The following is a 15,570-nucleotide window of genomic DNA, read 5'->3' as shown; positions in this document are numbered from 1 at the left end:
AAGCGTTTGTAACCAGAGGCGTTTGTAACTGGAGGTACCACTGTATTAGTAAAGAGGCTCTATTCCTATAGATGCTTTTCGGTCTTGACTGAAAAGTAACCAACCACCTTATTGTGAGCCCCAAAGTCTCGTATTTAGGGCATTTCTGGTTGTAATGCTCACTTTTCTCTAATTCCACTGCCATTTTAAAGCTAGGTAAGATGAAGATGAGCGCCGCAACCCCAGAGTTGGTCACGACTGGACCTAATGGTCAGGGGTCCCTTTACGTTTACCTTAAGATGAAGATGCTCTCAACTGTTTACTCCTTTGACCAAAGATATGGTACTCTGCTCGTTTTGGATGGGGTTGCATGCCCCAAAGTCCTTAGCTTGAGGGTGCTATTAGACCTGGCCCTTATCTTGGATATTTAAGGAGTATGCATGTGACACAAGAAAGCCTTTTAGTAACTGAAGCTGGTGCTTCAATTATGGCCCCCTTTGGATAGAAACAGCTTGGTCACAGTAGCCCATGCCCTACTAACATCCAGTTCAGACTACTGCAATATTTTGCATGTGGAGCTGCCTTTGAAGACTACTCAGAAACTTTGGTTAGTGTAGAATGTGGAGCAAGCTTTCCTGTCTGGTACTAGCATCCGGGAATATATCTTTCCAATATTGAAAGAATTTCATGGGCTTCCTATTTGTTTCCAGGCATAATTCGAAGCACTGATATCAACCTCATAGCCTTTTGTAGCCTGGGGTTTGCGTATCAGAAAAACTGCCAAATGAAGTTGCCTGGGTATTAAGGTCTTCAGAAATAAGGCTTGTGATGACCGAGTGGTAAGAGGACAACAGATCTTTAAAATAAAAATAAAAATGGAAGACAATTCCACTATTATGTATCTAGTCTTAAAGGAAAGAGTGAGTTTCTTTGAATGTGGTAAAAATGTCGATGCACAGATGAAAGATGAAGCAAGCAGAAGACAAAAAGCTGCAGTTCTGGAAAGCTGGAAACTGGCAAGGGAAGCAATGAAATTGGATCTCAGGAGATTGGGTGGAACAGTGATGAAATCAGGGAAAGAATCAGAGCGAGAGAGGCAAAAGAGAGAGGGAAGATGTAGAGGGGAAAACAACAATGAGAAAATGAGAAAATACAGATCTGTGATTTTTTTAAGCCATATGATTACTCTTCTAAATAACCATTTCAAACAGGCAGCAAACCTGCAATTGTCAGCCTTGGATCTGCAAAAAAACAAAGCAGCAACTTGATATATGAGCTGTTGCACAATATTCAGGGCTGCATGACACCACTGTCTGTGCTTTTAGATGATGGGCATGAAGGCCCAGTTAAGCCAAATGCAAATAATATTGTTATACACTCCATACTTTGCAAGCGGTGAAAATTTTCAGAGGCAGCACTATGCATGTTCCACTTCACTTGGAGGAGGGCTCACTGGAGCCTTAGGACTCCATTGCTGTATTTGGCTTATTTACAGGTAGTGCATCAGTGGAAGCAAGCAGTAAATACTGTATACAGCTTCTCATCAGATCTCCATAACAAGGCACCTTGCACCCCTAAGAGGCACTCAGCCACCAGCTAATTCTCAGCTCTCTCTCCGTCCCTCTTTGTTTCAAAATGCTGCCTTTGATCCTTCACACACACACACACACACACACACACACACACACACACACACACCAGCCTCTCATCATCTTCCAAGTCCTGACAGTCTTCACAAAAATTTGTCAGCATTTTAGTGTCAATTTCTTCTAATATACCCATGATTGGCTGCAAAAAAGTGTGAACTTGAAATGATGGCTATGATTGGGTCCACCTCTTGTTTTGGGAAGGGTGAATTAAGTAAGTTCACTTTTAAATGTGAACGGAGCAATATTTCTCCCCCCTCTCTGTGCTCACCTGAATTCTTTGAGCTGTGAGAAGTCCCAGGGGTACCTTCTCAGGTTTGGTTTTCTTTGGAAGGAGGTAACTGGAGATTTTTTGTTTCTTTACAACAAATAAATAGGTTGAGTATTGGTGGAGGTGGATCTTGAAGGCTCCAATAGATTGCCAAATCCACCACTCCCACATCAAAACTCTAGGGTGACAAGTCAGTTGCAAGCAGATTACAGATCCCCAAGAAACCCAGCTTTGTTCTCAGTCTGCCTCAAAAAATGCCATATTCTCCATTTGTTCCTTCTAACATGCAGACTTAGCTTGGCCCTTCCTGCAGGTCCTTGGGTGTGGGTGGGGTAAGGAGGAAAGGCACATCTCTTCCAGAACAATCTCTGATTACTTCCTAGTAATTCAGGAAGATATTAAAAATAGTTCCCATGTCAACAAATAATTCCCCAACAAATAGTGTGGGCAAATGTGTCTGGCCACACTTGTCCAACCAACTCAACCACTTCAGCAGTCTACCTCTTGTCTAAATCCTCCACTCTTATAATCATAGAAGCACATTATTCGGAAAACATCCTGAAGGTCATCCAGCCCAATCTCAAACTTGCAACACAACATTTTACCTATGAATTCTTATGCCTCAATACAAGTGTAGGTTTGAAACCTACACTTGCCATGAACTCACTAAGTTAGCATCATGCAAGTCACTCTCTCTCAGCCTCATTTGCACATCTGCAATTTGGGGATAACAACTATGACCTATCTTACAAGGTTAGCCTCTCTTATCACAGTTCCTTTTATCTTTTTGATGCCACAGACTACGACAGCTATTCTCCTTGGGGGCATTCGTATGCAGAAACAGTACTCAAGCAATGGATGGTACATGCAGCCCTTAGCAGTTTGGTCAACAACAACAACTATTGCTCTTCCCTTGCCACACTTGGGCTGCATTGCACAACTCTTTAAAATCAGGAAGGAAAATGAGTTGTTTTCTTTCACCCGAGTACGGTAACTGCTATTGGGCTCAGTGTCTTGAGTAGCAGCCTGATGGTACACAAATAATATTGTGGAATAAAGACCTTCCAGGGAAGTGATCAAATATGTACCCTCTGTGGAATTTGTTCATTCTACACTAGCAAGGAAAGGGAAGGTTCCTTAATAAGCCTCCTTGCCAGAGTCCAATTTATTTTGAAGACAGGCAATTGTCAGAAGTTACCAAGGAAATCCCCTAGGCCACAAAGCACTAAAATTTCCACATTAAATACAAGCAATTAATTTGCCTGGACTAATTGCTTCATGACTAACTAGCGGCAGCACATTTTTGTAACTGTGCTTTATCATAAAAATGCCACCCATTTGCAATCTGAAGCCCAAAGATAACCATTTCTATACACAAAATATTTCTATATCCCGACAAGGAACATCCTTTTCCTGACAACATATGGCAGATGAGAGATAAACCAGCCAACAGGGTTCTTCCATTATCATACGTATCCTTATATCCAACTGCCAAAACATTTTCTCCAATCTGCTTGGGAGGCACAGGCACACTGTAGGAAGAATGGTTGACTCATCCTGTTTGGACTCTACCCACAGGGCTGGATTTATAATGGTGCAATTTGGCAGAATGTTGGAAAGTGGGAGCAGGTTTCATTTTTTTTCTTCACCAAGCAATCAGTAATCCCTGGGGTCCTAAAGAGTTATGGACCCCACTCCATGCACTTTTCTGACTGTATGGTTTTCAATACCATTTTACTTGAAAAGGTAAAATAGTAAAAACATGATTTTTTTAAAAAATCATTTTAAAATGAAAGCAGTCCACAATGACCCACCCCCAGTGGCTACAGGCCAAGGAAGTAAGCTCAGTTGAACACAAGGGGATTTATGTATCTAAAACATGCAATAATCAGGCCAGATTAAGATTGGTTAAAACCTTAGATATGCACTCATCTGAGGGGTGAGGGCAGAAAAATATGGCTATTTATAGTATCAAGATACAGTCATACCTCGGTTTAAGTACGCCTCAGTTTGAGTATTTTCAGTTTAAGTACTCCACGGACCTGTCTGGAACGGATTAATCCACTTTCCATTACTTTCAATGGGAAAGTTTGCTTCAGGTTAAGTATGCTTCAGGTTAAGTACGGACTTCTGGAACCAATTACACTCATACCTCGGGTTAAGTACGCTTCAGGTTGAGTACTCCATGGACCGTCTGGAACGGATTAATCCACTTTCCATTACTTTCAATGGGAAAGTTCACTTCAGGTTAAGTACGCTTCAGGTTAAGTACAGACTTCCGGAACCAATTGTGTTTGTAAACCAGTACACCACTGGTTAAAGGCACCAACATTTTATGCCTAGGATACAAGCAGTAAATTTCCTTTTGCAGCCATTTTGTGTCTCCTATACCTTCACAACAGGTATATAATGTAGGCTGGCTGAGTGTTAGTGCCTGGCCTGATGAGAAAAATAATTCCTGCTACTTCTCAAGAAGCTACCATGGGGGAAGGGAAGGAGAAGAAAAGATCCCATTGGATTATTTTAAGCTCAACACCCTCCCTTCAACAGAGAGAAGAAGAAAAAGGAATGTAAAAGCTACTACTGCCTTCACCACCTTGTCATTTTACTGGATTTTTGGGGCAGAGCACACCTGGAATTCTATGGTCCAGTTCTGGACACCACAATTTAAGATGGAGATAGACAGGCTGGAATGTGTGCAGAGCAGGGCAACCAAAATGATGAAAGGTCTGGAAACCAAGCCTTATGAGAAACAGTGGTGGGAGTTGAGTATGTTTAGCCTGGTAAAGAGGAGGCTGACAGGATAGTCATACCTCGACATCCAAACGCTTTGACTTCCGAAGGTTTCAACTTCCGAAGTCGACAACTCCTGGAAGTCTTTTTGCTGCGCGCGCCTGGCATGCACGTTCGGCGCATGCGCAGAAGTGTGAAATTGTGCTTCGCGCATGCACCATAGCGGTGCTTTGACATCTGAAAACCTCGACTTACGAAGACGGCCGTGGAACGGATCGTCTTCGTAAGTTGAGGTACCACTGTATATGATACAGCCATACCTCGGTTTGCGACTGCAATTTGTTCCGGGGAGCTGGTTGCTCCCCGAGTTCGTCGTAAACTAAGGGGCTCTACTGCACGTGCGCGAAGCGCCAACAGAGCACTTCTGCGCATCCGCACGCTGCAGAACCTGGATGTAAACACTTCCAGGTCCGTGGCGGTCACAAACCAATCGGTCGCAAATGGAGGCGGTCACAAACCAAGGTATGACTGTAGTCATCTTCAAATATCTCAAGGGCTGTCACATGGAAAATGGAGCAATCTTGTTTTCTCCTGCTCCAGAGGGTAGGACCTGAACTGGATCCAAGTTATGACAAAAGAGATTCCGACTAAACACCAGGAATAATATCCTGCCAGTAAGAGCCATTCAACAGTGGAATAGACTCCCTCAGGAGGGAGCCTTCCTTGGAGGCTGTTAAGCTGAGGTTGGATGGCCACATTTGTCATGGATGCTTTAACTGAGAATCCTGCATTGCAGGGGGTTGGACTAAATGACCTTTGGGATACCTTCCAACTCTACTGTTTTATGATCTCTGTTGACTTCCTTCTGCACATTGCATTTGGCAGGAAGGTGTGTGGAGTATGATTGCTAGAATTAGAGTGATTTGGTTCATATGTACAGTGGCTGCTTAGCATAAAATTAGCAGACATAGAATGTATGTTAACTAAGTTCATGCTGGGCAGTAGCTGTGAATGTAAGATGGATCCTCCCTGTTCAAGAGAGCCTACACCACACAAGTTCATGTGCAGCCCAAACTGTCCAGTCCAGGTGGAGGGTAGCTAGTGGGTTGTGGAGCAGTAGGGATGAGTCTAGGGCAGGATGCTCTTGAGAGCTCCTGGGCCTTGGCCAGGGCCCAAACTGGCTGCTTGCTAGTGGCCAACCCTTGGTGCGCAGTTCGTATACTCTGTGTATGCATCATTTGTACCTCAATGAAATTTGTCCAGGATGGAAGGACCTGCTGTACCAGACAAGTTTAAACAATTTTGCATTTGAATATTATTTTACTTCTGTATCATTTTAAATATTGTGCATGCTGGCCACCCAAAATGTAATAGGGCACAAATAAAATGCTGCTTGGATTTAAAGTATAGAAGTGAGAAGGCACCATGCCTTGTCAAATAATTTTTGAAACATGAGTTTAAAGCTTTTCATTTCAATCTTGGCCATAGGATGGTTTCCGTGAGTTATTTTCTTGACCACGTAAGTTGGCAAACTTCTGATTCCCCCCCCCCAAGTGTCATGTATTCTTAGATTCCTAAAGTTTGAGTAAGTTCTTTAAAATTGCAGCTTTTGTTTAAGAAGCGGAAACCCAAATGGAATAAAGATGTGCGCGCGTCTGCAATAAGCAGGGTTAATAAAGCACCCCTTTAAAGGTAATGCCTTTTTGAAGGAACTTTAAAAATTAACACCAGTGATTACATTTAAATGAAGCAAGTCCTTTAATTAACACTGGAAGGGCTTTCAAACCATCATTTGACTGTTCAAGACTGCTTCTTAAAAGTCTAGAGGGACTGCTTAGTTTGAAGAATAAGCACGAACCTCTGAATCTTTATTAGAAATCTGTAATTGCCTCAGTCTGGCCTGTTATCATCATAGTCAGGAACTTTCTAGATGCACTTGGGTTGCTATCTTATATAATGCCTGCCTAATTTCCAGGGACATCTCTGATTTAGAGAAGCCGTCCCTGTTTCTGATTTGATCCAGGAATGCCCACTTTTCCTTAGGATGTCCCTATTTTCACTGGAGAAATGTTAGAGGGTATGGAGTTATCCAACCCCTGAGCTGTCTGAAGGCAATCCTGTACAGTGGAACCTCGGTTTATGAACACCTCGGTTTATGAATTTTCGGTTTATGAACACCGTGGACCCATCTGGAACGGATTAATTCATTTTCCATTACTTTCAATGGGAAAGTTCGCTTCAGTTTATGAACGCTTCAGTTTATGAACAGACTTCCGGAACCAATTATACCCATGCTTCAGTTTATGAACGCTTCAGTTTAAGTACTCCGCGGACCCGTCTGGAACGGATTAATCCACTTTCCATTACTTTCAATGGAAAAGTTCGCTTCAGTTTATGAACGCTTCAGTTTATGAACAGACTTCCGGAACCAATTGTGTTCATAAACCGAGGTACCACTGTACTGTATAGGAATTTTTTTTTAAAGAAAATGTTTAATGTTTTATTATGTTTTATATATGTTGGAGGTGTACAGAGTGGGTGGGGCAACCCAGCAAGATGTATAAATAGTAAAATTATCATTATGGAATGGGACATCCCTATTTTCATCAGAGAAATGTTGGAGGGTATGTTTCTGTAGACAGTGGATGCTCGGGTTGCAAACGTGATCCGTGTGGGAGGCACGTTCGCAACCCACAGTGTTCACAACCCGCAGCGCCACGTCTGCGCACGTGCGGGTTGCGATTTGGTGCTTCTGTGCATGCGCCAAAATGTGGAAGTAACCTGTTTGGGTACTTCCGGGTCCAGCGCGCGACACAACCTGAAAAGACGCAACCTGAAGCATCTGTAACCCGAGGTATGACTGTACATGCTTTAACTATTCCGAAAACAGTATACTGTATATATTTTAACAGACTACTGTAGATACATACATACATAATTTTACTTGTATGCAGTCTTTGCATCATTAAAACCCTGCTCAAGGCAACATACAACATGAAAAAACCTACATAAATTACAAACACAACCAAAGTACCCATGAACAGTAAAACATCAAAAAGTTGAACCAAATTGAAACAATTTCCATATACTGTAAATCATAACATCTAAAATAAAGATACAAAAATTAATATCAATAGCACCAACACACACAAATTCATGTTATGTATATCTGAAAACATTATGTTAGTAAGCAAATGGAAGGTGGCTTTTGAGTTCATTTGAGAAAAATAAAAACAAACTTAGCCACCCATTTGCCTACTAGACCCTGATCAACAGAGCCTGAGTTCACTGATTTTACCTGCATAATATAATAACACAGGTTTTTTTTTCTTCCGCTGATCCTGTTCCTAAACCCCAGTTCTCATTAGTGATTTCAGTTATAAGATGTCACAATTATTTATGCTGTTTACAGTTCTCTCCCTGCCCCTCAAACCCCACTGCTCTGCAAAAGCCTCTCTGAATATATGTCTGTAATGCAGGATAATACTTCATGCATCTGATGAAGTGAATTCTAATCAATGGAAGTTTTTTCATAATAAAGGTGTTAGTCGAAGGTGCCACAAGACAGGCTGTCATTTTTGCTGCAAGAGACTATCTTGGTTACCAGTCTGGAAACCATTGTTTATTTTTATGTAATCTGCTTCTCTCCCCCACCCCTGGACCCGCAATGTTCAATTTAATTGAAATCAGTTGAGCTATAAGCAGGAGTTGCCCTAATAAAGTTGCCTTCCGAACAGTCATGGCTCTATTACCTGCTAAATAATCATACAGCAGATAGGATATTGCAATATTCAGACACTTTTGTCACATCTGCACTATAGTGTGCTAGAAAGCAGAACATGACCATTCATCGCAGTCAAAGGATGCTAAGTATCAGCTTCCCACTGTTGTTTACCTTCTGGATATCTTCCCCATGAATGAATCTGCAAGGCCCCGATAACATTAATCAGTCTGTTATTTTATAGGTTCAAACAATGATGGTATTTCATTGTATGCATTATGTCACACATGTCCTAAAAACAATTCTGTGATAAAATTCTGCGCTTCTTTCTCTTATCCACCCCCACCCTCCAAATCTCAGTGTGGTATTCTTATCAGCTGAAATGGCCTGTTTCAATTGGAGCTTGCCAGAATAGGACATTACTTCTGCCAGGTGGATTGCAGTACATATTGGAGAGAATAAATCATTTTGTCATTCCCAAGCAAACGTAAATTCATCTACTCCCACAGAAGACAACATCAAACAATAATGTCTGAGGCTGATTTGTTTTATTTTTTTTACACTGGACCAAATAGATAAAGGGGGAACGCTGTATGTTGCCCTCATAATTATGAGATGCTTCTTCTTTTAGAAACCACATTTTACAAAATGATGCAAAGGAAGGATGGACACCTTTTCTGGTTTCCTCCTCTACAGTACAACAAATCCTGTGCAGCATTATACCCATCCATGTTTATTTGCAAATCCTACTTAATCCAATGGGGTTTACTCCCCAACCAACCAAGTGTGTATTGTGTAGCATTATGATAAATTATTGGGTTTCTTTCCAAACCATTTCCTTACTTCTTTCTATTATAGCAAAACAGTGCTGTTTCTAATTGCAGCCGGGGGGGGTGGGGTGGGGTGGTGGGGGGAGAGGAGATAATGCTTCCATTTCTGCATTTTTCAATCTAGGATGGGTGAGAAATAGCCATGTTGGGGGTAAGGAGTCATTATTTTGCTTAGCTGATATTAGGTAAGGCAGATGAAAGTGCAATTACAGAAAGAATAAGCTGTGATATATATATATATATATATATATATATATATATATATATATATATATATGAGAGAGAGAGCGCTTCAAATACCTGAAATAAATCAGTTTATTCTGGTCTGAATATGAAATTACTAGATATCTATACATGATGTTTGAACTGATCTCCCCCCCCTTTCTACATGAAAAATTGCTCTGAATATTAAATAACAGGATTATTTATACAATGTTTGAACTGCTCTCTTTAAACATTTGACTAGAATAAGGGAAACTCCTTGTCAACCTTCATAGCAACCTGGACTTCAATGAAACCGAAATTAGGGCTGAACCAAAAAACTTGCTTCACACCCACGCCACACATTTAAATCACGCCTACACAGTTTTAACAGTCATAGCTCCTCTAAACAAACACTGGGAACTGCAATTTGTTAAGGGTCACCTATCAGTTCCCAGAACCTTTAGCAAATTACAGTTCCCAGGATTCTTTGGGGTAAGCCCTTATCATTAAAGTGGTATGGGAAAGCTTTTGGCTGGATATTACCTTGAACTCTGCAAGTAGCAATATCATGCCATCTTTGAGGAATCAATGAAGCTGGTGCTGCAAACAGTTCTTAAACCACCTATTTCCTTGACACCTTTAGAAATATTCCTATCACAAATGACCACTTGAGCTTCTCATGTATTTAAGTAGGCTTTGCCTAACATCTGGTTTTATTTTTCTTTCAAAGTATGGAAGAATGGAGATGTCAGTCATTAAAAATCAAGAGTTTCAGGTACACCAAGGCTTTGAAATGGTTCTTTACTTGCAAAAGCTATTACATCTTTATGGTAAATAAACTTTCTGTTTTACTGCTTCATCCATATCCCTTTAAATGAGGCTCTTCCTACTTTGACAATATGCCTTCCATAAAAATGGTTTGCTGTGTTCTCTCTACTTGAAACATATTTCATGCCCTTGACACTTCTAGGCCAGTGATCTTCAATGGGTTAGTTGGGACACAGAAGTGTTGCTACCACCATCATTTTGTTTTGTTGGAAGGACAGTCTCCATCAGTTTATTGCTGGGCTACATCCCCTTATGTATGAGATTCTGAATATGGGTCCTGTGTTGCTGGTTGGGCTTTCAGGTAGATCCAATCTCTTGGCCTGTTGAAGATCACTGTTCTTGACATATGGATTTCTTCCATGATGGATACAGGTAGGTAGCCGTGTTGGTCTGACGCAGTCAAAACAAAATTAAAAAAATCCTTCCAGTAGCACCTTAGAGACCAACTAAGTATGTCACACACGAAAGCTCATACCTATGACAAACTTAGTTGGTCTCTAAGGTGCTACTGGAAGGATTTTTTCCATAATGGAATCTTTCAAGTCAAAATAGCGACAATAGTTTGAATGGGTTTTGAAGTTTGTAGGGGGGGGGGGAATACAATGTAGCTACTAGTCTGTGCCCAGAGAACCTATAATAATATAACCCCATACTATGAGAATATGAACAAGTAGGGTGAGGTTTATAAGGCTTCTGCGACGAAAAAAGGTCCTCCCTCTCTATTACTAAAAAGGCGCCACAGGAATCCTAGGGGGAAACCGCCCTCCCTCTTCTCCTGCCGCCTAAAAATAAACCCCTGTTACTTGGGTTCCTTAGTAAAGAGAGTCTTCCAGCTTACGTGGCCTGGTATCATGAGAAACTCTAGGCTGTTTGACGGAATAACCTCCTGCCTACAGTAAAGGGTCTCACTCAGTTTGATTCCCCACTGCAAAAGTTTGCCCTTTCCACTCTGGCAACTTTGTAGCACCCCAGGTTATCCTCCTAAGCCTCCTCAGTGTAACTCTAAGACACAAACCGATGCCTCTATTCCCGAGGTAAGTTTTGTCCTCTATAGAGTTACACCACTTCTGTGAGTTTAGATACCCATCTGGAACAACTAAGCACATCCACTAACATTTAAGAAAGCTTTATTTAGACTAGATGACTTTTAAATGCGTAATGGTTTCATGTGTACAGGTTCTTGATCATATTCATAGTTTCACTTAACAATGGCTAGATAATATAATTCAATTAAACTCCTCAGAACACTTTAAGATCTCCTACGCCTACCCACACTCTCCCTCGCTCCCACAACCCTCTCCACCGAATTAACTGCCTCCCATTCCTTTTAAACTCCTGGCAGTCCCGCCCCTCAGGAATGGAATGCGTCATTTATCCAGGAGGTTGGGGTTTAACTCTCTGCACCCTGGAGTTCTTTTGCCCACCAGGCCAATCCATCACATTTTCCTTATTCTAATGCTATATTTAATTCCCCCAACAAACTGTACATTATTATCACTATTCCAACAAACTATCCACCTTGCTTTCATCACTTGTAACCACTCTTTAGACAATTTACTGCCCGACTGTACAAAATGAAATCCAATATCTCATAAAACAAGATATACTTCAGCCCCTGAACAAGATATAGAGCTCTTAATAAGTAGAGCTCCTTTTACATCCTGTCTTACGTGCACAAACTGCAGCTTTTTTCAATTTCTACCTAGCAAAGTTTCAAGAAGTGAACAAAGAGGCAAAAGCACAACGGATTTATGTTTCTTTTAATCTAATGTTAAGGTATGCTGTAGTTTGGTCCATAGTTTATTCCTTAAAAACAATATCATCATCATCATCAACAACAACCCAACTGGATGGAATGGGCCACTTCTTTTATGGTGGAAGTGTATATCCATGGATGTGGAAACAGTTGCTAGCTACATTTCTCATCAACTACCTAGATCATTTATATCAGAGATGGAACTTCTCTCACCTTTGGTCCAAAGTACCACCTGCCTTTGTCAAGAAGCCAGGTTTAACTGGCCTCAAAATTCTGTTAGAATCATGAGGCAGCCCCTCAGTCCCCTTTCTCCATTTGTCTTGAGTGTCCACTTGTACTCTTTTGGGAGCGATAAATTTCCTTTGTTTATCATAGCGTTAAGTGGCCCACATGGGACATGGGTGGCACTGTGGCCTAAAACCACTGAGCGTCTTGGGCTTGCCAACCAGAAGGTTGGCGGTTCAAATCCGTGCAACGGGGTGAGCTCCTGTTGTTCTGTCCCAGCTCCTGCCAACCTAGCAGTTTGAAAGCATGCCAGTGCAAGTAGATAAGTTGGTACCACTGTGGTGGGAAAGTAAACAGTGTTTCCGTGCGCTCTGGCTTCTGTCATGGTGTTCCATTGCGCCAGAAGCAGTTTAGTCATACTGGCCACATGACCCAGAAGCTGTCTACGGACAAACGCCGGCTCCCGGTGAACCAGAACAGTGCACGGAAATGCAGTTTACCTTCCCACTGGAGCGGTACCTATTTATTGTGATGAGTAACAAGTAACTAAAGAGTTAACTGTGTACTGTAGCACCTGACCACTGAGGAATATCATGTTACAGAATGTACCAGAAGTGTTTCTGTATGTTGCAGTTGGTTTCGTTTCTGCCTGGGAGACGGTCGCAAGATGTCTGCGCTCTCACCAGGTTGTTTGTTATTTTCTCTCTAGAATAAACTTAAGTAGTTATAAGAACACTTTGGACTCTGTGTGTTCTTAAGAGGCTTTTTATCCAACGGCTATACAAGCTTTCGCTGTGTGAGAAGAAGAACTCTGCTGTGTGTGTGTTTTACTGCCAGCCCGGTTCTACGGAAGCAGAGAAGCGGAGAGGAAGCGCGCCGGGCGATAATCAGAGGCTCCTAATTGAGTCATAAACAACTCAACGGAGCCCTATACCCGTCACAGGTTATGGGAGATAAGAGGTCCTGAACCTAATCAATCACCAAAGCAATAAAAGGTGATTGCAGCTGTAAAAGCCTTGGAGAAAGCCGGTGTAAAGAGCTAGCTGGGAGAAACCTGTTGTCTTGCAGTCGGCAATCAATAGATGCACTCGCTAGCAGAAAGACCCTGTACCAGAAGGCTGGGATCCGCAGTCTACCCGGAGGAGCAACGTGAGCTATTCTGAGTGAGTACCTAGACACGGAGCCCGGGGGTGGACAAGATGGCAGAGCAGCTACAGGAGTCATTTGTCGTGCCGTTCCAGAGGTTGAATGGCGACAACTATGCAGAGTGGAGAGAAAGGGCCAGAATGTGGTTGCTGGGAAAGGATTTGTGGACTTGTGTGTTAAATCCTCCAACCCCTGTCGCTGATAATTCAGCAGCTGAAGCACAGAGGTTTGCAGCAGAAACCAGGAAAGACAATAAGGCTCTATGTGCCATTGCCATGAGCTGCGATACTACGCAACTGCCCTATGTGCAAAATGCTGAGAATGCCAAGCAAGCCTGGGACAGTTTGGCGGATGAGGAACAGAGACGCCAGAAAGAATCGGCTGAGAAGGGGGGCCGTGGGCGCAGAGAAGCCAGTGGGGGTGCAGTAAAAAGCACTGAGGAATCCACTGTGAGTGCGTGCGCAACAAGGCTTTGTTTTCGGTGCCAGCAGCCTGGGCACGTAGCGAGATTTTGCCCAGCTCCGGAAGCAGCCAAGGTCACTCAGCCAGGTGCCAGGCAACCCAGCGGACGTGGTCGTGGGACCAGCCAGCAGCGCCAAGGCAGAGGACGTGGGAAAACTCCAGATAAGCCTGTCAGCCGTCTTTCTGCTGCCTTAGCAACGATTCGAAACAGAGGACAGGACAGTTTCACTTTTATTATCGACTCAGGCAGCAGCCATCATCTTGTACCACCTTCAGGACAGATCCTGAACTGCAGGCCACTTGAAGATGAAAAGAGCCTGCATCTTGCTGATGGTTCTTCTGGAACAATTAAAAGCAAGGGTGTTTTTTATATGCAATGCTTAGACACTAACCTTGATGTTTATGTTGTACCAGGCATGGAAAAAGGTCTTTTAAGTGTGTCTTGCTTATTGCGTGAAGGTTTTGAAATAGGTTTTGCCAATGGTGTTTGCAAAATTGCCAGAGATGGGGCTGAGCTGGTAAGTGTTACTGTTGGGTCTGATGGTCTGTTTGTCCTAGATGGGAGGGGGCAAGCAGGTGGAAGTAACACTGGTGATGCTCAGGCTAAAAGTGCCAATACCCCAAAGGGCACAGAGGGCGCTATCCATAAGGATTGTATTCATGCTTGGCACAGAAAATATTGTCACATGTCTTTTCCTTATGTGCAAAAAGCCCCTGTTTTTGTCAAAGGTTGCAGGTTCAAGCCATGTCAAAAACACCTGCAATGCCGAGCATGTGCGAAAGCGAAGACGAAGAGATGCTCTTATCCTAGGTCTGAGAGGAAGAGCACAAAACCATTTCAGTTAGTGCATTTGGATATTTCTGGGCCTATGTCAACGTTAAGTTTAGGTGGTTCAAAATATGTTTTGTGTCTTCTGGATGATTTCAGCCATTTTTCCTGGGTCATAACACTGAAAGAGAAGGGGGAGGCTGCCAGAGTGATACAGGAGTGGGTAGCCGAAGTAGAACTACAGTTCTCCGTCACTGTCCAATGTTTCCAGAGTGACAGGGCGGGAGAGTTTTTGAGTGCAGAACTACAAGGGTTTTTCCGAAGCAAGGGAATTAGGCACAGAAAAACCGCTCCTTTTAGTCCACAGGAGAATGGTTTAGCTGAAAGGAAATTTAGAACGCTGTCTGAACTGGTGGAGGCAACGTTGTTTGATGCAGGACTACCCCAGAAGTTTTGGGGGGAATGCTATAAATTTGTGAATTATTGTTCAAATCGCGCTTTTAATTCAGTTGTGGACAACACACCCTACTACATGTTGTATGGCAAAGTTCCGAAGGTGCACTATTTCAGAACTTTTGGGTGTGAGGCTTGGGTTCTAATTCCAAAGCAGAAGCGCAGAAAGGGAGGATCAAGATCCAGAAAAATGATCTTCTGTGGTTACGAACCAAACTCAAAGGCTTGGAGGTTTGTACCAGCAGAGGGGGACCAAACCCAGGTTCACATTAGCAGGAGTGCTACGTTCTGTGAACAAGAGGGCTGGAGACGCATTCATGCTAACCCCGAAGTTCTTCTTGACTGGTCTTCAGGTTTTGACCAGGAAGAGGAAACTCAGGTAGCTGATGCTGGAGTTCCAGGTGCTGCAGGACCAGATCCAGGTCAGGCAGCTGGTCCAAGTGGTGTAGCTCCTAGGGAAGTGAAGCAAGTAGTCAGAAGCACACCGACTTCACCCCAGGTCAAGCCTGGGAAGTACAGCAAGCGTGGTAGGTCACCCACTTCACCC

The 15,570-nt window shown here is 42.8% G+C and overlaps 1 protein-coding gene across 1 annotated transcript in view; it reads right to left on the bottom strand.

Annotated features, from left to right (window-relative positions):
• MALRD1 (MAM and LDL receptor class A domain containing 1) overlaps positions 1–15,570 on the bottom strand; it is a 268,805-nt gene that overhangs the window by 29,688 nt on the left and 223,547 nt on the right. The gene's annotated exons all lie outside the window — the stretch shown is intronic.

Source organism: Zootoca vivipara, chromosome 11 (genome assembly GCF_965207765.1).
Source record: "Zootoca vivipara chromosome 11, rZooViv2.hap1.1, whole genome shotgun sequence".
Taxonomy (NCBI): domain Eukaryota; kingdom Metazoa; phylum Chordata; class Lepidosauria; order Squamata; family Lacertidae; genus Zootoca; species Zootoca vivipara.
The sequence above is the reverse complement of the archived record's forward strand: the minus strand, read 5'-3'. Positions and strand labels throughout refer to the sequence as shown.